The sequence below is a fragment of the Lontra canadensis genome, unplaced genomic scaffold (genome assembly GCF_010015895.1).
Source record: "Lontra canadensis isolate GAN:19392208 unplaced genomic scaffold, GSC_riverotter_1.0 scaffold91, whole genome shotgun sequence".
In the NCBI taxonomy this organism is placed as follows: Eukaryota; Metazoa; Chordata; class Mammalia; order Carnivora; family Mustelidae; genus Lontra; species Lontra canadensis.
The window spans coordinates 41,163-62,601 of NW_022631085.1; the positions used below are offsets into that span (position 1 = coordinate 41,163).

Below are 21,439 nucleotides of genomic sequence, written 5' to 3' on the forward strand. Positions count from 1 at the left end.
GGAAGGTGATGATCCCTGCAGGGCCCATGCCTTGCCCAGAATCAGACAGTAGGAAGGCTTACCAGGCATGAGCCCAGCTCTTTGAGTGTCCTCAAAGGTGGGGTCCTGGATGCACCTAGCCATTCACTGGGAGCTCTGGAAAAGGTTGTCTAGAAGGAAGTGGCTATAGACATGGAAATGGTATTGGGTTGAGGGTGATCATTGATATCCTAGATAGGAGATATCTCCCCATGTTCTTGTCTGAGGAGGACTCCAGGTCATGGCAACCCACTGAATGGACCCCTATATACATCACACCCTTTGGAAAGGAGGTAATGGCTTGCATCCCAGGACAGGCAGTCTCTAGGGGTAAGGGTGGATTCTTACCATCAAGGGCCAGTGCTCCAATCCCTTCTTTAGGGTTTGCATTGAAAATTAGAAGGCTCAGATGTTGGGAAGCTATTACCCATGCCTCTGCAGATGGGGCTGTCATCTTCTGGGACTCCAGAATGGGAGCACTGATGAACACATGTGTGCACACAGGAGTGAGTGTGCATGTGAACACAAAAACACACAAGCCAGTAGGGACTGTGGGGTGGGATCTGACTTGTAGCAGATTCAAAGAAGTTGAAAGAAGGAAGGAAATTTGGTTGGAGGTATTTCCGACATGTGTCACCACTCCTCCAAAAACATAGATATATCCAACCTATGCCTGTGGATATCTGGTAGAAGGACATGCTTGAATCATCTGTATTTGACAGAGAAGAACATCCCTGTCAGGCACAATGGCATATCTAGGGTCAAAAACAGTAAGAATAGAGAGTTGTGTCTGAAACCAGGTGTATTTCCAAGCTGGGGCCCTGGCTGCACCCACATCTTCCCTGGGGGCCTGTGGAGAGGGGTGTATTGGTGTCAACTGTGTACAGATGTGGCCTTGCATGCACAAAGGGGATGAGGAGATGGCAGACCAGAGTACTATTTGTGTAGGTGTCAAACCAGGAGTGGACTCCAGTAGGGGATCTCAGGCAGTGATATCACTTCCTTGACCACAGACCACAATAGAAGTTGGAACGCCTGCAATCAGGCACCCACATTCTAGTGTAGTCCAGTATCAGGGTTACTTGGCTAGAGACATCTGATACTGAAAGATGTTCTCTTGCCGCGTGCCTACTTCCCGGGGCTCTGGCTTCCAGAAACCGCAGGGGAATGGTTTTTTCACATGCTGCAGACATTGGCTTCAACCTCGCCCCCAATGCCTCAGGACATTTGGCAAGACGTGCCATAAGGTACTTAATAATGAGCAGACTAGGCAATGCCCACCCCTCTGAACCATCCAAGGGCCGCCCCATCCCTTCCTCTTGAGTTTTAGGGAAAGAGAGATATGTGGGGGTTCCTGCCCATGGGCTGGAGGAGGTTGAGCATAGCGGATACCCTGGTGATCCCTTCTTGTTCACACCAATCTCATGGTGGGCAGGTTGGAAAGAGGTTTCCTGCGGTGCCTCTTACCTTTGCCAAAGCACATCCAAGGCCCTGAAATTGTGCCACGTTTCTCGCCTTGGTGGAGGTGTGTGCATAGTGGGGTGTGGTGTGTCTGGAATGGAGTGCCGTGGGTCTGAAGACCAGCAAAAGCAACCAGACAGGGTTCTGAGGCCTCCTGCCTCTCTGCCGGGCACTGTCTTTGCAGAGCTCTACAAAGGAGATGGGGCAGGAGCTGAATGATGAGATCCCCTGCTCTACCTTCTTGAAGGACAAGAAGGCGCCCCACACTGCCAACAGAGTCCAGCGCTGGCTCAAGGTGAGTGCAGGTGCTGGGAAAAACCAACCCCCAGGGGGCCAATGCAGCACAAAGACCCCGCTTCCTAGAAGCCAGCCTCGGCTCTTAGAGTTCTGTACTCACATGAACCTGCATCCCATGTCTTCTCCAAATTTGCCCTCATGGTCCTACCCATGCCTTGGACAGAAGCAGAGACATCGTACACATATTCATAGGAATATCATTAAAGAGACTTTAAACCATGTCTCATCTCATTCATCTAGAATCCTTTTGCACTGTGCTATGCATTTTCCTAACCCATGCTCCCAGGTGTCCCCATTGGCTCAATAGTCCTTCCCCAAGTTCTGCAAGTCTTGCACATGATCATGGTGAGTTGGGAGACTTTCATCCAAAGGGACCTTTGGCCCATGGTACTATGTCTGTTGCTCTGCCCTTTTGTTTTGATGGAACACATCTTTGGGGCCCCTCCAGGGTCAGGAACAGTGGCCTCTCTGTGCTGCACACCATTCCAGAAGGCTAGTCATTTATCACAGCCATTGAGCCCTTTACTGATGCAGGACTTTGATGTGATCCCCTTCTGTTGCACAGTGCTGCATCCTATATCCTACGTGCCCTAATATCCTAAGCCCTCTCACCTAAAACATCTCTACGAAGAGCTCAGTCTCAGGACATTCAGACCATGACCTGAATCAAAACTATGAGCCTTATGATTAACCCAACGAAACACCGTGTCACCTTATTCTTTTTAGGACTGTGAGCTCTCTTGTCCCACCTCTTGCCATAAGTCACTGAGATCTGGGGGTTTGGTCTGCCCTCCAACTCCCAACCCTCCTGGTCTCCTCCGTCACAGTGGAGAAGTGCAGGGTGGAGGAGTCAAGGAAGGTTGGTGGAGGAGGGGAGGTATAAAACTGTCCCCCTTTTGCTGACTAAGCATTTTCCTGGAGACCCTAATTCCCATTTAGACAATAGCCTTGCTTATACATGAAATACAATAACTTCCCCCAATATACGACCCACTTACCAGAAATTGTATTTTTCCATCAAGGTGGCCTGTCCACTCGCACACACTGCCATCAGATTCAGTTGACCTGGTGAGTCTCCCCTCACTGGCTGGTCTGTCCCGAGGCTATGATGGGTCTCTTGTGTTTGAAGGCTATTGGTGCTGCTCTCTGGCCATGGGGCATAACACCTGGATCTGTAACTCCTGAAATACCACATTCCTCTGGCTTTACCTGACACCATACTTTCCAGAGCTTCCTGGAGCCTTTCAAGCTTCTGCTCAAAGGCCCCAGCACCATTGCTTCCTTGTGATTCAGTGGAGCCCTCTGGACACATGCCTGCGGGTCCCTCCCACCGCACCCAGGGCTGGCATATCTGGGCTCTGACTGCACCTGGGCATTGAACCTGCCCTTCTTCCATGCGACCACAATGCTTTATGTTTTCAGCCTCAAATTTTCTTTGCCATGGAGCTTTCTGGAAGCTTGCTGTCATTCATTCTCAAAATATCTGGGAGCACAGATCACTGATTGCCCAAGGTCACAGAGGGACTTGCCAAGGTAATGGGAAGTGAAGTGGCTTGCACTGGAGCCGTGCCCTGACACCACTGAGCTCCCACACTAAGTCTTCTTGTTGGGTTTGTCTGCCATCAGTGCGCTCCCCTGGCATTCCCGTCTAGCCTGCCAGGCTCCTTCCATCTGCCCTACTTTTAATCCTCCCTTAATAAGAAAAAGAGTGAAATGGGAAGACTGGGCGTACACATTGTTTTCGCTTTGCTTGTTGTCTTATTTTTAAGGATCTTTGCTCCGGGCACTGTTGCAGGAGATGCACTTACTACATTCCATTTATAACTACTATTACTTTAAAATCTACACGTGAAGTGTGAGCGAGGAAGAGCCCAGATCATTATCAATATTCTAACCCACAGAAAAATTAGTCAGGCGCCCACCAGTTATAAATCCTCTACTCTAGGAAATATTTGTTGCTGGCAGAGATGATCCTGATGTAATGGCAGCATTTAATGTAGAAAATGTTGTTCTATTTCTCTTCTTGATAGCACCAGACAACCAGGACTCTGGGTGGGGAGAGGAACTGCAGGGCGGGCTGCCCAAGGAAAGCAATATATTTGCGAGGCTGATCAATAAGATTAACTTAACCTAGTAGAAGACTTATCAATCTTCTTATTGATCAGTTTAGCAAACATACTAGTGTGCTGGAGTAGCGTCGCCCGGCCTGTCCGGACTGAACTTCATCAAGTCTGCGGCATATGAGCTATCCTTGGTGTAGGCCATGGGACCTCTCGCTTACCGTGTGCACGGCGATAGGAAAGGTCACCTCTCCGCTCGTCTGTGCCAGGTTCTCCCCAGAGAAGGAGATGGATGGAGGAGCTGACATGGGTGATGGAGGGGGCTGTTACAAGCTGGAATCAGAGTCAATCAACAAACTCTTGTTTAGAAAGGCTTCCTGGGACTTTTAATTTAAAAAAAATGTGTAATGTGAGCTTTTATTTGTTGAACATTTAGTGAAAGCTCAGAGAAAATTATTTTAAGTACCCAAATTTGTGAGACACCCCATTGTGATCATTTAATGTTCCCCCCACTTGAATGCACAAAAAAGAGCTAGTTCATCTTCAGAATCAATGTAAGTAAGTGCTTTCATATTTTATTCTTAAAAAAAAACAACAACAAAACCCTATACTATGAAATCTTTGGACAAATGTCAAATACTTCAGTTTGAGTCATTGGTAGGAAGTAATGAAGAGGTTTTAAAGTGATATTTATGTAGGTTTAAAGTGTTTTATTTATCCATCCAATAAATATTCACTGAGCAGAAAGTCTAAATCTTTCGGCTTCTGATGTAAGAGCAATGTCTTCCATACTGCCGACGGTAAAGCCTTGAAGGGGAGGAGAATGGAGCAGAACAGCTGACATCATTTCCATGAGCTGGAGAGCAGCTTTCCTCTCTACTCATTCATGACACTGAGGAAATGGCAAATCCTGAGCTTAATTATTCACAATTAATATTATCTGCAACTTGAGTAATTTTATTATAAAACTAAATTCCCTTCCTAGCTAATTCCATAATAGTTTGCCTCATTTCACCTCATTTCATTAAGGATAAATACTTGGCCCAAGATCAGCTGCCTCTCATTTCCCTTCAAAACCTTTGGAACTGAAGTTCTATTCCAGAGGGACTCAGACACCATTACCTCTTAACACATTAGAGACGGGATCAACGCACAATGCTTCTTGCAGCAGAGAAAAGTGCTTAGCTAAAAGGGAAAAAAAGAAACGTTTATTTCTCTGAGGAGCTCTTGGTTCCTTTGGGGAATACCCGAGAAAATCCTGGAGAGGAATGATATTCCTATGAATATGTGTACGATGTCTCTGCTTCTGTCCAAGATGCTAGAGGATGTGCGCACTGGTGTTATGAGGGAAGTGCTGAATTAGTGGGTACAGCAACCTGTGATAATTACCTTTTCATCTCATGTAATTTTAAAGGCTTAAGTAGCAAAAATGAGGGAATCATTTATTGGTTACTTCATCCAGCAATATTTATGAAAAGCTTCATATTTTTCCAAGAATTGGGCCTGAAGGATGAAAATACATGTTCTTTGACTTCAAAAATTTCTGAGTCTAGAAGGGGAGAAGACTTGTGTTCCCCTGACCATTCCAGGAGCCTCAAAGGGATGCCACCTCTCTGTGTAGGCAGAGGGGCCATATTTCCTTGTGGGAAACATGACTTTGGTGGCCTCCATTGGTAGTGGAAGAGCAAGGCAGAATTTTTTTTTTTTCCAGAGAAAGGGAAAGCCAGAATTATAACTCGTGTCTGTCTCAATGTATGAAGCTCTACAGGAAGACAAGGTGGTAGGTTGAATAGGCTCAGGGTGTGGGGGCAGGTAAGTAGGAGGGATGTGGTTGGGGAGTCTGGTGGTCCTTCCAGACCAGCCTGGGTCTCTGGTCCTTCTCAAGTCTGCTTTAGTGACTGCATTAGAGACAACCAGAAGATACTCTGTGTATCAAAAGAGAAAAGCACAGCAAGTGATCCTTGGCCACACACTTCTTTGGCTGGGACCTGGCCTGGTCTTATTTCAAAGTGGTTCTGAGCTCTACAGCGATGGGGATGGCTCTGGCCCATCTTGCACGCCCATAACACTGAACATGCATGGCTCTCTGCTTTGTGGCGAATCCATGCTAATGAATGCCTTTTACAAAGGCATTAGTTTTTTGTTTTTGTTTTTTTATTTAAAATTTTAAAATTTAAATTTAAATTTTTTCAATTTTAATTTTAAAGCTTTAATTTTTACACTCAGCTTTAATTCAAGCCGATTACAGTTTGTAATCATTCCTTAGTGGGCACGCGTGCAGCTCACTTGAAAACCCGGGGTGAGTCCCCGTCTGTAGCAGGCAGTCGTCAGGACGCAGCAAGGCAGGGACACGAGAATGTCATTTTTCTTCATTAGTTTTTTTGTTTTGTTTTGTTTTGTTTTTTTAATTCAGGAATTATGAATTCATGTATATTTTGATCTTTGGAATTTAGAAATATTTAGAAGAAACACAATAATTTTAGGGTCCCTGACTCAGTTTATTAAATTTTAAAGCTGATTCCAGTGCAAAATTGTTAGCAAAGAAAAACATGAACCTGACTCAGAACACGGTTTACCAAAGGGTGGTTTGCAAGACAGCTAGTATCGTATTGAAATAATGAGCTTGCTAAAAATTCTCATTTCTAGGCTCTTCCTCAGACCCAAGGAAGTAAAACTTCTGATGCCAGGGCCCAGAATAATGAGTTTTAACAAATGTTCCTATAGTCTTTATGCCCCTGAAGTCTTCAAGGCCATTTGTTTAACAGGCCTGCTCTGAGTTTATTGAATGTTACCAATGTTTAGATGCTCAAGAGTTTACATGTTGCTGGTGTCTGTGGTTACACAGCATATACACATAGGCAGATGGTTATAGGGCTGCTGGGTTAGAGCCCACAGCCTTCATGGGAACTGGAGCTTGGCTTAACACAATGCTGCCATGCAGTGGTCATAGCCTGAAACCCCTGGATCGCCGTCCAGGGAGTCTGCAGGAGCCCGCGGGGGCACCTCCTCTAGCCGCAGTTTGACATCTCCACTGTGTGTCTGGCCCTGGTGTGTAGTGACTACAAACTCAGACAGAAGGAAGTTATGTATCAAAGATGCTCTAGCATCCCAGAGGTCCACCTGCCCTAGCAGGACGCAGGCAGGACTCGCCGCCGCCAGTGGTAGTGGCGTCCAGGCTGCTGCGTCTTCTGTGACGGGTGCTTTCCTGGAAATGGGTGGTCTTGGGGGTTAGGAAAACATGTATCTGGATAAAATACTGCGTTAGCATCTTACCGCAGAGACTTCTGTGACAGGAACATTCTGTGTTCATGTGTGGATTTGGATTTTCGTGTGTAAAATTCATCCACAGAAGATGCCGACGCAGAGGAGAGACGTTAGCTCCTCCCAGGGGCTGAGCTAACTGCTGGGGTTTCCCTGAGATGAGAGCCCCTGCCTCTCTCAGCCCGGGGACCATGCAGAACACATCCAGCACCTGCTCGTCTGCTGGTGGGTTGGTGTTGGACGGCTCACTGAAGGGAGCGACCTGTAGGGTTCCTTACAAACCAAGGAGGTTAAGATTCTGTTGAATTATTTGTGGCAAAAAGTAGTTTTATCCAAAAGCCTGTTTATACTGTGGGTCGCCAACAAAGCAGTGAAATCAGTGCCTCAATGAAGCCAAAGGTTTAGAAACATGACCTCCAAAGCCGCTTCTCACTGGGATTCCAGGCTTAAGGACACAAGGATCTGTCTCCTGCCTCGGAGACTCGGCTCTCTTATTCCTGAGTGGGGAAGGGCCCCCAGTGTGTGCACGAGCACCTGTGTGATGCTAGCTGCTTTTCGGGGCTGGGGGGTGCAGTGTGGCTGAGCTGCCCCTCATTCTCCCCTCTGCTCCCCTTTGGGGTCAACATCACACACTTATGGAATAGCTAACTGTGCTGAAGAGGGTAGCTTTGACCATGGAAATGAGTTTTTCTCTTTGCTCAGAGTTAATTGGCCATAAGGGGCCCAGGTCTCTATCTTGGTCTCATTAGCCCCTACTTTTAACTAAATGACCCAACTGACCCATGTCCAGAGCCACCATCCTCATCAAATGGCGAGATGAAAGTCATGTGCATGCTCCTTGTTCATTAACATTTATATCATCATGCCTGGAGTTGGAGAGGCCACTGCTCTAGGTGGGGGGTGAGGGTGTGCAGGAAAGCTTCTGAGGTTCCTTCTGGTTTGGCACCTGCATTTGTGAGTCAGGCCTGTGGATCTCAAGGAGGAAATTATAGGGCAAGTAAAAGCATGTAATTGCATGCCATTTGATGAACACGATGCCATGGGTGAGGGTGTGGCAGAGTCCGCAAACATTAATTGAGCCTGACCTTGAAGAGCCCACTTATACACAGGACGGTTACTTCCTAAGGAATGTCAGTAACCTGGAAGGGCTGAGCAGCCTTAGACCCATGAGCGGAGGAGCAAAGTCTGATGGAAGTGTCTGGGGGGAGTAGCCATAGGGCAAGAGCCCACTCCTTCATTCATTCATTTGTCCCCTATTTGCTGAGTCTAGGTTGGCTCACATGTGTGATCCCTGCCTCTCTCACGAGAATCTGGATTTCCCATCAGCAAGGTTTGTCCATGTTCGCAATGACCTGTGTTCAGTTCCTCCTGCCACAGCTGGAACTAGAATTAACGACTCTTCGCTAAAAGAAGGCTTTTAGCAAAGGGGTTACCTGGGTGGTCTGGTCTTTAAGTGTCTGCCTTCTGCACAGGTCATGATCCTGGGCATTGAGCCCCTCATTGGGCTCCCTGCTCAGCAGGGAGCCTGCTTCTCCCTCTCCCTCTGCCCAGCTCCCTGCTAGTGTGCTCTCTTTCTCTTTCAAATAAATAAATAAAATATTTTTTAAAAGGGATTTAAATATCTGAATGGCAAATAAGGACATCATTACAACAGTTACAAGTGCAATGAAGGAGCAGTGCCTGACCTGATAAGGAGGTCTATCAGGTACTTGATGACTCAAACCAGGACGTCTAGTGACTTCTTACATATGCTGAAAGCCTGTCCACCTTTCAGCATGTTGACACAGTCACTCAAGTAGCCGATGCTCGCCTAGCATTGTTAAAGATCTATGAGACATAGCATGAGGTGCATTCAGGTAGACCGCAAGTAGGCCTCAGACACCTGTCCTGTTCGAACTCTCCAGAGGCACGGGACCCCTTCTCATGTAAATGAGTCCATTCCAAGGAACTGTCTTTAAGTTCTTGCATATTGTGGCAATTTCTTCATTTAGAGATGATCAGACTTATACAGTGAGAGACTCTGGTAATGTTCTAGACACACAGAGGAAGAACGCTAAGAAAGAAACACACTAATATTAATTTGCTAGAGTATAACAGAGTCATAAAAAGGCTCTTCACAGCCATATCCTTCAACTTTATTACTCCAAATGTAGAGTTGCAGGTAATATTATCCCAGATGTTAGCCCTGCCATGCTGTCTGGCATAAGTTGTCCCATAACACTCTTCTGGCTGTAGAATAATGAGGATTCTAAAGATTTAGTCCACCCATTAGGACGGTGTTATAAATAGAGCAACGTCTTAAAAATACACCAAACAATTTTAATGCCCATCTATGCATTAGGGATAGGAAACAAAGGAGCATGCATTTGAAAAGTATTTCACTTTTCTTTTGTAAAGAAAATACCATTTCAGGGATAATATCCATTCCTTGTATAGAAGATACTAGAACATAAGTCAAATTTAAGCAAACATCCCTTCCCTTTCCTTTCCTTCCCTGAGCAAATAATAAGGTCTCAGATCTATAAAAGGTAAAACCAGGGGCACATGGGTGGCTCAGTGGGTCAAGCCTCTGCCTTCAACTCAGGTCATGATCTCAGGGTCCTGGTATCGAGCCCCACATTGGGCTCTCTGCTCAGTAGGGAGCCTGCTTCCCCCGCTCTCTCTGTCTGCCTCTTTGCCTATTTGTGATCTCTGTCTGTCAAATAAATAAATAAAAGCTTAAAAAAAAAAGGTACAACCAGCTTTGTCTTTGAACATTGGCTATTTGTAAAGTAGACCTCCATTATAGTTTAAGAACAAAGGTAAGCGGGAGGGCGTCTTTAAGTGTAGACAGATGCAGGCATTCGATAACACACAGTGTTGTTTGTCACACAAGTGTTAACAGGCCCTCTACAGCCTGTTAGTCATTGGCGCAGTGAACGAAAGCAGCAGGGGGACACGCTATGTCACGCAGAAGGGACTGAGACTACAGATGGAAGCGAGGCTGTTATCATCTGAACTTGAGATGCCTCCTCACAGGAGGGAGGAGGGAGACAGGAAAGCCGGAATCAAAGAAGCAGATGCACAATGGAAGCCGCGTTCCGAGCGATGGGATTGCCAGCTTTGTCGAAGGAAGGGGCCATGAGCCAAGGAGTGTGGGTTCTGGGGTCTGAATATTCCCTGCATGTGCTTTCTCTCTCTCTCAAATAAATAAATCTTAAAAAAAAAAAAAGAAAATTGCATGAAGTTCAAGTTTTAATATCCACAAATGGGTTTTGTTTGGAACACAGCCATGCCCATTTAGTCATGTATTGTCTATCAGTGGCTGCTATCTCAACCAGAGTTGAGGTAAACTGTTGCCACAGAGACCATATGGTCTCTGGATTTTTAGAGATTTAGAGATGGGAGCCATATTTACTATCTGGACTGTTACAGAAAATGTTTGCTGACCCCTACTCCAGTGGGTGGGTAGTAATAGGCAAGACACCATGATAAGCACTTTGCATGCATTATCTCATTTAATCTTTGTGACAACTCTCTGATAGAGGTTCCCTTCTCAGTGGGAAGCCTGCTTCTCTCTCTCCCACTCCCTCGGCTTGTGTTCCCTCTCTCACTGCATCTTTCTCTGTCAAATAAATATTTTAAAAGTTATTTATTTATTTATTTATTTGAGAGAGAGGGAGAGAGTGTGCACAAGCAGGAGGAGGGGCAGAGGGAGAAGCAGGCTTCCCGCCGAGCAGGAGCCTGATGTGGGGCTCTATCCAGGACCCTGAGATCATGACCTGAGCCAAAGGCAGAGGCTTAACGACTGAGCCATCCAGGTGCCCAAGAATGTACATTTCTCACCAGCTTCCAGGTGATGCTGATCTGCTGGCTCACAGATCACCTCTGGATCAGTGATTCTCAACCTTGATTGCACATTAGCATCCTCTGAGGAAATTTTTAAAAATATGATGCCCTGGCTCCCCACCCCTAGAGATTTTGATTTAATTGGTCTAAGCCCCAGGCATTGGTATTAAAAAAAAAAAAAAAAAGCTTTCCTGGTGATTTAAATATACATCCAGAGTTGAGAATCAATGTTCTACTGAATCCTATTGAACACTGAAATGTTCAATAAAGAGAACACTGAAATGGGAATCCACAGACATGAGTTCTAGTTCTCATTCTGACATGACCTATTGAAATGAACCCCTCTCTGGGGTTCCATTTTCTTTCTGAAAAATGAGGAGCTCAAACCAGATGATCTCAGAGGACTCAAGCTCAGTGACTTGTCAGGTCGTCACATAAAGATGTGGGAGGGTCAGAAGTACCTAGATATCCCAGTGCACTGGGTGCAGCAACATGATGCCTAAACACCAGGCCCATTTAGGATTAAACTTAGGGATGATATCCATTATTTGGCAATGCATCAATACAGAAACTCTTCCACATAGCCACGCTGCCTTACATACTGCACAGCTAGAGCTGCAGTTAAAAACGACTTAATGATAGGGTGCCTGGGTGGCTCAGTTGGTTAAGTGTCGGCTTAGGTCAGGATCTTAGGGTTGTGAGATCCATCCCTGCATTAGGCTCCATGAGTGAGGCCTGCTTAAGATTCTCTCTCTCCCTTCCCTCTGCCCCTCCCTCTATAAAAAAATGATTTAATGATTGTGAGAGTAGTATTTCATTGTAGGAAATTTGGAAAATTACAGAAAGTATGAAGAGGAACCCTATCATCTCTAGAACCATGTTTTTAACAACCTTGTTTATGAGATCTCAGCCAGGTAAATGACATCATGATCAGATGAATTCCCACAGAAACAGGGAGGGCTAGGTGGCCTGAAGGGTCCTTCCCCACAAAAGTCCCAAAGGTTAAAGACCTATGATGACATCTCTGGTAAACACAGCTCCAAGTCTGGACTTGAAGGTTGTGTGGGCTCCTATTGGGAGCATGGGAACTACAGCCTATAAACTAAACGATTTTTGATAGTTCTTTCATGCCTAATTGGTACTAGGTTACTCTATTTCTTCACTTATGGATTATCCACTGTGGAAATTTCTCCTTAACATGTCTCTATAACTTTTGAAATGCAGGTGAAATATATTAGATATCTTTGCTTTCACTGGGAGTAACTGGGTGACTCAGATCTTTACTTCTTTCGAAATGCATATGGGAGACAATAGCATGCAGTACATAGTCAGGAAAATGGGCTGGGACCAGACAGCTCTAGGTTCAAATCCAGCTAGTGCCTTTGTTGTGTACTGAATGTTTGTGCCTCTCTCCAAATTCATATGTTGAAAACTTAACCCCCAAAATGTGATGGTATTTGGAGGTGGGGTCGTTGGGAGATAATTAGGTTTAGATGAGGTCATAAGGGTGAGGCCCCAATGATGGGCTTAGTATCTTAATAGAAGAAGAAGAAAAACCAGAGCTCTCACTCTCTCTACCATGTGAGTACATAAAGACAAAGTGGTCATCTGCAAGTCAGGAACAGAGCCCATACGGGGGAACTGAATTGGCTAGCACTTGATCTTGGACTTCTCAGCTTCCAGAACTGTGAGAAATAAATGTTGTTTTGACCAGCCTGTCTATAGTATTTTCTTATGGTGGCCAGAGTTCACTAAGACAGCCTCTTAGTAATTTTTTCTATCTGTAAACAGAGATGATAATATCCACTGCACAGAGTTACTCTGAAAATTTACTATAATTCATATGTAAGTAAAGCACTGAGTACAGTGTTCGAAACATATTGAGTGCTCAGAGAATGGCACTTGTATGATGATTATAAATAATAATAATAATATAACTTAGCTACTTTGTGGTATGGCTACCTTTAGGACAGAGACAAACGCATGTTCATTAGCTTGTCTTTTAGATGAACCGGTTTCTGTGGAAATCCTGAGTGCTAACACATCCAGCAAGACTGATGCTAGCTCTTGTCACCATGGAGACATTATTTCGTGCCAAGTGTTTTCAGCACCTCGCAATCCCTGGTTCTGTGAGAGTACTACATAAAGATTACAGAACAGTTTCACCTCAGAATTTTTCCAATTATGAATCTATGAAACAGGAATTCAGACTGGAGATTCCAGAGTATTTCAACTTTGCTAAAGATGTCCTGGACGAATGAACCAATGTGGACAAGGTAAGGAACAAGGGCCAGTCCAACTACAGTTTCTCAGATAGAGGTGATTTTGCCCCCAGGGCGAATGTCTGGAAACAATTTTGGCCAGGGATGCTGCTATGTATCCTCTAATACACAGGACAGTCCCCCATAGCAAAAAATTATGTGGCTCAACATGTTAATAGTTTCATAGTTGAGAAAGCCTGGTTTATAAAAATGTATGATTATAAGTTAACTTCTTTTTTTTTAAGATTTTATTTATTTATTTGACAGACAGAAATCACAAGTAGGCAGAGAGGCAGGCAGAGAGAGAGGGAGGAAGCAGGCTTCCTGCTGAGCAGAGAGCCCGATGTGAGACTTGATCCCAGGACCCTGAGATCATGACCTGAGCCAAAGGCAGAGGCTTTAACCCACTGAGCCACCCAGGCACCCCTATAGGTTAACTTCTTAAAAATACCAAAAAGTAGTAGTATGAAGGTCAAAAATGGTCAGAAATGGTAGGGAATGAGGTATAGATATAGCAATGAGAGAACATAAAAGGATGCAAGAATTCTAACTTTTTGGAAAGAAAAACAGTCAGGCTAAATGAAAAATAGCATGGCTTCTGACAGGGGTGCCTATGTGGCTCAGTGGGTTAAACCTCTGCCTTCAGCTCAGGTCATGACCTCAGGGTCCTGGGATTGAGTCCTGGGATCAAGCCCTGCATCAGGCTATCCACTCAGTGGGGAGCCTACTTCCCCCCACCCCTCCTTTGCCTACTTGTGATCTCTCTCTCTGTCAAATAAATCAATAAAATCTTTAGAAAAAAAAAAAAACCTGGCTCCTGACAGCTAGAAATGAAGACCCCAGAGTTATTTCCAAATTTCCCCATGTGATCTAACTAAAGACCTATGAATTTTCTTCTGAGAAAATATTCCACTGAGTCAGTTAAAATAGAATTAAGCTGCATCAAGAGCTTTAAATCATCTGATTTGCCTTTCCTCAGGCTGGAAAGAGACCTTCCAATCCAGCCTTCTGGTGGATAAGTGGAAATGGAGAAGTGAGATGGAGTTTTGAGGAACTGGGATTTTTGTCTAGGAAATTTGCAATATGCTTACAGAAGCCTGTTCCCTGCAAAGAGGAGATAGAGTAATTGTGATTCTTCCCAAGATCCCAGAATGGTGGCTTGCAAATGTAGCCTGTCTGTGAACAGGTTAGTAGTGTTTGAAATCTGATTACATTTAAAGTAGACTGGATGGGAGATCTACCAAAACTTTAAGTAATCATGAGACATTTATTTGGATAAATTATTTGAGGAACTGTATACAATAATAGTATTCTTCTCAGGAACCTTAGAAATGTGTTGGAAACACACCATATCTTTTGACCTAAACTATGAGTTAGGTTTTTCATAATGAAATAGGTTTATTAACCAAATGCCAATCAACAATGGAATACCCTCATACCTACCACTGTTTTCCTTCTATAGACCCACTGTCATCTGAAACTCAATGCAGCCACAAACTCAAAGTTCTTATTTCATGCCTTTATTTCTCTCATGGTTAATTGCCATTTATCTGGTGCCCAAAGCAAGCAGCTGCTCCTCCTCCTTCCAAATCACTTCCTACATCTTGTAACTCTGACTTCCTACATGTCCCCAGAGTCCTCCTTCTTCTCCAATCCCATTGCCATTGCTTTAGTTCACACATTTGGCATCTCCTGAATGGATCTGCCCAAAAGTCTCCCTATTTCTGATCTTATGTGTGCCCACACCTTACTCCAATCCAATTCATCCTCTATAGCTAGCGTTCTTTCTAGAATGCATATTTTATCCTGTCAATATGCTGCTTGATGTTATTTAATAATTCTCCATTGCCTACTATGTAAAATCAGAACTTCTTTAGGTGTGTCACGGAAGGTTTGATCTCCTCCCTTCATTGTTTTCATACTCTCTGCCCCAGCCATATCAAATGGTTTCCTATAACGTTCATGATCTTTCTCTTTTCCTAGATTTTGTGCATACTATTTCCTGTGCTTGGAAAGCCTTTCCCTCACACCTAACCACCTGGACAACTTCTATTAGATTTTCAGGTCTCAACTCTAATGTCACTTCTCAGGCAACCCTACCCTGATGTCCCAATTCAGGTGCTTTCTTTTTTGACATCCCCTAGAAAACATGTATATGTTTCTATTTTAACTTGTACTGTAGTGTCTGAGTGTCTATTTGGAATAAATTTGTCATTCCCCTAGGACTATGTATGTTCCTAAAAGCCAATGACTAAGATAGTCATGTCTTTACCTTCAATTGCCGGCATATAGTAAATGCTCGGTAAAATATTTGTTGAATTAATTAATATCCCTACTGTTTTAATAAATAATTATATTGAGTAAACATTCTTAATTCATCATAATTACTTGCATTTGGGAGTTACATGTTCTCATATCAGATGTACCAATGAATTGTACACTAGAGTAGCAGAGCCCACTTTTAACAGTTTTTTTTTTTCCTTGAAACAAAGTGATAGCTTTCACGAATGCTGCTTAAGCTCACTGTCTTACGAAAGGGGCAACATGTTGGACTTCCAGGAGCAGAAATCCATTTATATTAGTTCAGTAAGGAAGGAAAATTATTGAACATCTACGGAAGGATCTACAGGGGACAAAAAGTACAGACAGAGCAACTGGCTTCTTTCTCCATTTCTTTTGCTTTGAAGCCATAGCGCCTCCTGTCTCTGTATCCCTTAAGCATCTGTTCCTTTGACTTCTTTCTACTAACACATGATTTCTTTGCTCCCCTTCATTTTCCCTGACATGTGGCTTGGTTTGCTACACAGATGCCTTAGCCCCTAACTGTATGTCTCAATCTACTCAGTCTCTTAAATGAAATACTTGAGGCAGAATCTGACTGGCATGGCTTGGGTTGGGCCAGTCAGATGTGGTCAGAGGCAGGTGCATCTGATGCAAACATAGTTATTGGGGCTGCAGAAAGGAAGGCAGATTCTCTTGGAAGGGAGAATGAAAGGGAGACAGTAAATGGTAAATCTAATATACTAACAATGCTGAAAATAAGCATTATCTACCATCTAGATGGATGGGTGGATAGGCTAGGCTTTCAAATCCTGTTGCCAAATTGAATCACAAAAGTTACTTTTCTCATCCACCAAACAAACTTCTGGGAAAACTCTGTCTTTTCATGTAGATCTGTTAACAGGGTGAGAAGGGACTACTAGTATCAGAGTCTTTTGACCCTTCATGCAAATGTACATATTGGTAATATCACTTTGTACACCCTATATCATCAACATGGTAATAAGAGGCCTTCCCCAAGATTTACACTTGATCTTAGCCGAAAGGCCAAGAAGCGATGTCCCCCCACTAAGATTTAAAGTAACATTTTGTTCCCTGGCAAGAGACAATGTAATGTTTCCCTAAATGACTAATTTGGACAGGAAGTAGTTTTAATAGGTAAGACTGATCACTATTAATAGGTTCTTTAAAGATAGAATATGAATAATGTATTAGCAGGAATTAATTATCTAAGGGTGATGTGTTTAAATAAAGCGCTTCTGCTAGGCATGAAACGCTGGCAGTGGGTTTGTTCTTACAGAGTGCCTTTAAATTATAGAAAACTATTAGGCCACAGTGGGCTAATTAATTACCCCCAGATGGATCATCTCTAAGGAATGACCTTGGAGTTGAAGACTCATAAACAATGCTGCATTGCCTGATTAGAAAAGAAAGATATTCTGAAGAACTTTGGGTTTTGGTCCTTGTTGTCTATTTCCTGAAGATCTCCACTGGAGGGGACTGTCTTTCCCCAAAGGGAAAGATAAGCCAGTGTCAAGAGTCCAGGAATGAGCAGGTACATGTTCTTCAATCTTCCATTCCTGCTGTGATGCTGGGAAGAGTAAACACCACTGTGCAGTGATTAACTTCCACCCCTCTCTCTACGGTCTGGACTTGAGAGTGGTAGAGCCCGAGATACAGATATGGATACATATAACTATAGATACAGATCCAGATACATTCTTGAAATTCCAATAATCCTTTGAGAAAATAATAGTTAAAATTTATTCAGCACTCTTTACACATTTTAACTCATTTACTCCTCATTAATCTTACAGAATCCCCATTAGACGATGTAGAACCTGAGACTCATGGAGATGAAGTGGCTTTTCCAAGGCCAACCTGTCAGACTGTTTGGCTGCAGGACAGACTCTTAACAATTATCCTACACTTACAGTGTAATTTACAGCAGGGAGAAGCAGAAGCACTGAAAAGATGAATGCCTCAATCTCTCCCTTTGGAAAGAAATCATAAAACATTTATGTACGTTTTAAAAGGAGCTGGACTGAAGTAGTTATGTGTACAGCTGTGGGGTCGGGCTACAGAATTCAATCCCTGCACTGCCGCTTTCTACTCCAGTGATCTTTGGCAAATTATTCATAGATTTTATGGGTTTTTTTTTGTAGGGATTAAATAAGTTAAAACGTGCAAAGCACTTACACTAGCATCTGGCATTTAGCCAATAAATATTGGATAATATAACTCTTCAATCAAAACTGTCTTTAAAAAAAAAAGAAAAAAAAAACCCTGTCTTCAAGCTGAACGTTATGACTGGTCTTCAGATGGAAGAAAATTAGCCAGCATTTAACATGCTTTCATGTCCGGTCAAAAGGGACACAGATATTGAGATGCTTTGAAAGGCAAAAACAGAATAATGAAAGGAAGGCAAATAGATACCTAGACTGGTAAATTGAATGGCAAACTCATTCTGAGACACATAGAGGACACAGGAGCGATCTATAGTACAGTAACTAACATGATAAAGAAAATCCTTCCTTCTATATGTTGTTTTCTTCTGCTCCTTCAGGGACAGTTTTAATTCCAGGAACCACTCAGCTGACCCAGAAAGACATTCTCTACAGACTGCAATCTTCAAAAGCCAAGTGCATTATTACCAACGAAGTTTTAGCCCCAGCAGTAGATGCTGTTGCATCTAAATGTGAAAATCTGCACTCCAAGCTAATTGTGTCTCAGAAACCCAAAGACGGGTGGGGGAACCTCAAGGAGATGATGAAGTGAGTGGCCATAACTGTTATAGAACAGCTTCCCCAGAAAGAAAGGCAACAATTGAAAAGGTATTCAACCCACAAGTGATCAGAAAAATGAAAATTAAAACGAGGCAAAGGGAACAACTGGTGATTACTCCTGCACTAATAATCTGCAAAGCTCTGAAGCAGGCAGGAGCTTGGAGTGGTTTTTGTATGTTAGGATCTTGAAGGAAGCAGGCCCTGAGACAGAGATCGGTTGTGTAAGAAGTTTATTAAGGATTTGTCTTCGGGTCAACATCTGTGAAAGAAGGGCAAGGAGGGGGACTGAGCAAAAGAAGAAATTTATCTGCCATGCACTCCCAGAAAAACCTTCCGCTAATCCACTGGAACCTCTGGGGCTTGGATAGTCCTTCAAAGCTGTTCCAAGATAGAGCAAAAGGTCCTGGCCTTTATATACCATTACTGATCAGTAACTGAGTGTGTGCTTTCCCTAGAAGGAAGGGATGACCTTGAGCGAGGCAGCTCTCTTCAGCCAAAGCTATCTCTGAATAGGGCTCCCAGCAGCTGTGGGGAGTAAGTCCTTCATTCCTGCAGTGAATCTAGGCGGTGCGTTCACAGCACCAACACAGAGCTGTTATCGTCACCCAGAGAAACTGATCATAATCAATTCTTATGCCTAGGCTATATCATTTCCTTGCAGATACCAACACTTCAGGTTATAAACAAGAACACTTAATGTTAATGGATGCTCTTATAAAACTAAGTTACACTGATGTTCAGTCCCTTCTGTGGAATGCTTCCAGGGGTCATTTAGCACTCTCGCCCAGTATTGGTTCTATCTTAGCTTTAGGTTGGCAGCCAGTTCCCTCTCTAGAATGAGCTTCCCACCTTTACCCAAGGAATTGGGAGTATATTTGCGACTACATACTTATTCCTACCTCCTCTAAAATAGCTAACATTTACTGAGTTTTTACCAAAAGTTTTTACCAAATGCTCTACCACTGAGCTATACCCCCTCTGCCAAGTACTGTTCTAATTAAAAATGTTATACTTGCAACTTGGGTAACATTTATATGGCTTTGGTTATGTGCCAAAAACTGTTCCAAGCATTTCACATATATTAACTCATTTACGTGTCACAATAACTTAAGAAGGGGTACTACAGTAATACACATGAATAAGGCCAAATGCTAGGATTTGGCAGAGGTGGGTTTCGAACCCAGGGAGTCTGGCACCTGAGGCCATACTCCTAACTGCTACATTTATAGCCTCTAGTGGTGAAATTGGTATGATAACCCCACCTTAGGTTTCTATAGAAATGAGAGGTACACAGCTATAGGTACTATTTTTAAGGAAGAAATTATGGAATCATAGACTAAACACTTAGTCTAGCTTCATTAGGCTTTTAAAACAACTTTTCTATAATTCTTGTAGCCTGGATGTTTCTTCCTTTTTTTTTTTAAGATATTTTATTTATTTATTTGGCAGAAAAACAGCGAGAGAAGGAACACAAGCAGGGGTAGTGGGAGAAGGAGAAGCAGGTTTCCTGCTAAGCAGGGAGCCCAATGCGGGGCCCAATCCCAGGACCCTGGGATCATGACCCGAGCTGAGGGCAGATGCCCAACGACTGAGCCACCCAGGCACCCCTGGATGTTTCTAATTCTTTTTTTTTTTTTTAGGATTTTATTTATTTATTTGACAGACAGAGATCACAAGTAGGCAGAGAGGCAGGCAGAGAGAGAGGGGGAAGCAGATTCCACACTGAGAAGAGAGCACAATGCAGGGCTTGATTCCAGGACCCTGAGATCATGACCTGAACCAAAGGCAGAGGCTTTAATCCACTGAGCCTCCCAGGTGCCCCTGGATGTTTCTAATTCTAATGTTTCATTCTCAGCCCAATACTCCTAGATAAAATCTCTATGCTTTTTAGGCACTGTATGTACAGAGCTTACCTCCTCTCAGGTGCCCTAATGTATGACCTATTAACAGCCCAGTTATCCATTGGATCTACATCCGATTCTTGAACAATGTGGGAATTACCATCTTGCCTTATATCATCACCATGACTTCTAATCACATACTCACTTCCTTAAAAAAAAATCACTTGAAAACATCCACAGTGAAGGGGAAGGGGCCATTCTCACATAGTCTTGATTATAAGATAATAGATTCCTCGTTCTGCTGACGGTATGATAAAACACTTGAGTTTCTTAAAATGCTTTAGCTCTTCTTTATCACATAGTAAAAAGCTATGAAACCAATTATAAGCCTATTATAAATGGGCTTTGATGACAAAACTTAGTTTAATTCCAGAAAGCACCTACAAAGATAATAGAGAAAGAGATGACTTTTACCTTGGAATTCAACCTAAGTCACCGGGGCCTGATCCATGAGGTGAAGAGGTCCATGTAGATGGTTTCTTGAATTCTTTTCTGTGGTAAGAGTTCATGATGCCACGTGCAACGTGCAGAATCAATGTAGTTCTTCCTTTGCAGACGGCGCCAGTGACAGCCACACCTGTGTGAAGACAAGACACAATGAGATGATGTCCATTTACTTTACCAGTGGAACAAGTGGATCCCCTAAAATGACTGGACACACTCATAGCAGTTTTAGTTTAGGATTATCTGTAAATGGAAGGTACCTTCACAGAACTCCAGCTTGAACATGTCAAACTACAAAGGTGATGATTCATTTGTTGATCTTTTCAATTTGTTTTCCTTATATATATCAGGACTATTCTTTGTTTTCCCAGGTTCTGGCTGGATTTGACTCCTTCAGATGTGATGTGGAATACCTCAGACACAGGCTGGGCAAAGTCAGCATGGAGTAGTGTCTTTTCTCCATGGATCCAGGGAGCATGTGTATTTGCACATTATTTGCCACGTTTTGAGCCAACTTCCTCTTGCAAGTAAGGCCCAGGGCACAAGAGGTCACTATTCAGGAATGCTTTAGCAGTGTCCCTGACAGGACTGATGAATAAAGCTACTTGCAGAAATCAGAGTAAACAACATGATTTAAGATATTTCATACCTGGAAAGTCAATTATCCTGAAAAGATATACAAAGGAAAGGTGTGAATGCATTTATATTGGAATGAACAACGTTTAAGTTGTGCTGTGCCTACCATAAACATTTAGGGACTTATTTTTAAAGTTGTAGTAAGACTAAGAGTTTACTTCTAAATTGCAGACACTTTCCAAGTTTCCCATCACAGTCTTCCATTC

At 43.3% G+C, this 21,439-nt stretch overlaps 1 long non-coding RNA gene across 1 annotated transcript; it reads left to right on the plus strand.

Annotated features, from left to right (window-relative positions):
* Window positions 1-14,278: 14,278 nt before the first annotated feature.
* LOC116854379 lies at window positions 14,279-21,109 on the plus strand. Its single transcript, XR_004380150.1, has 4 exons — window positions 14,279-14,372; window positions 18,033-18,240; window positions 20,709-20,853; window positions 20,969-21,109. It is a non-coding gene; the product is annotated as an uncharacterized LOC116854379 (long non-coding RNA).
* The last annotated feature ends 330 nt before the right edge of the window (window positions 21,110-21,439 follow it).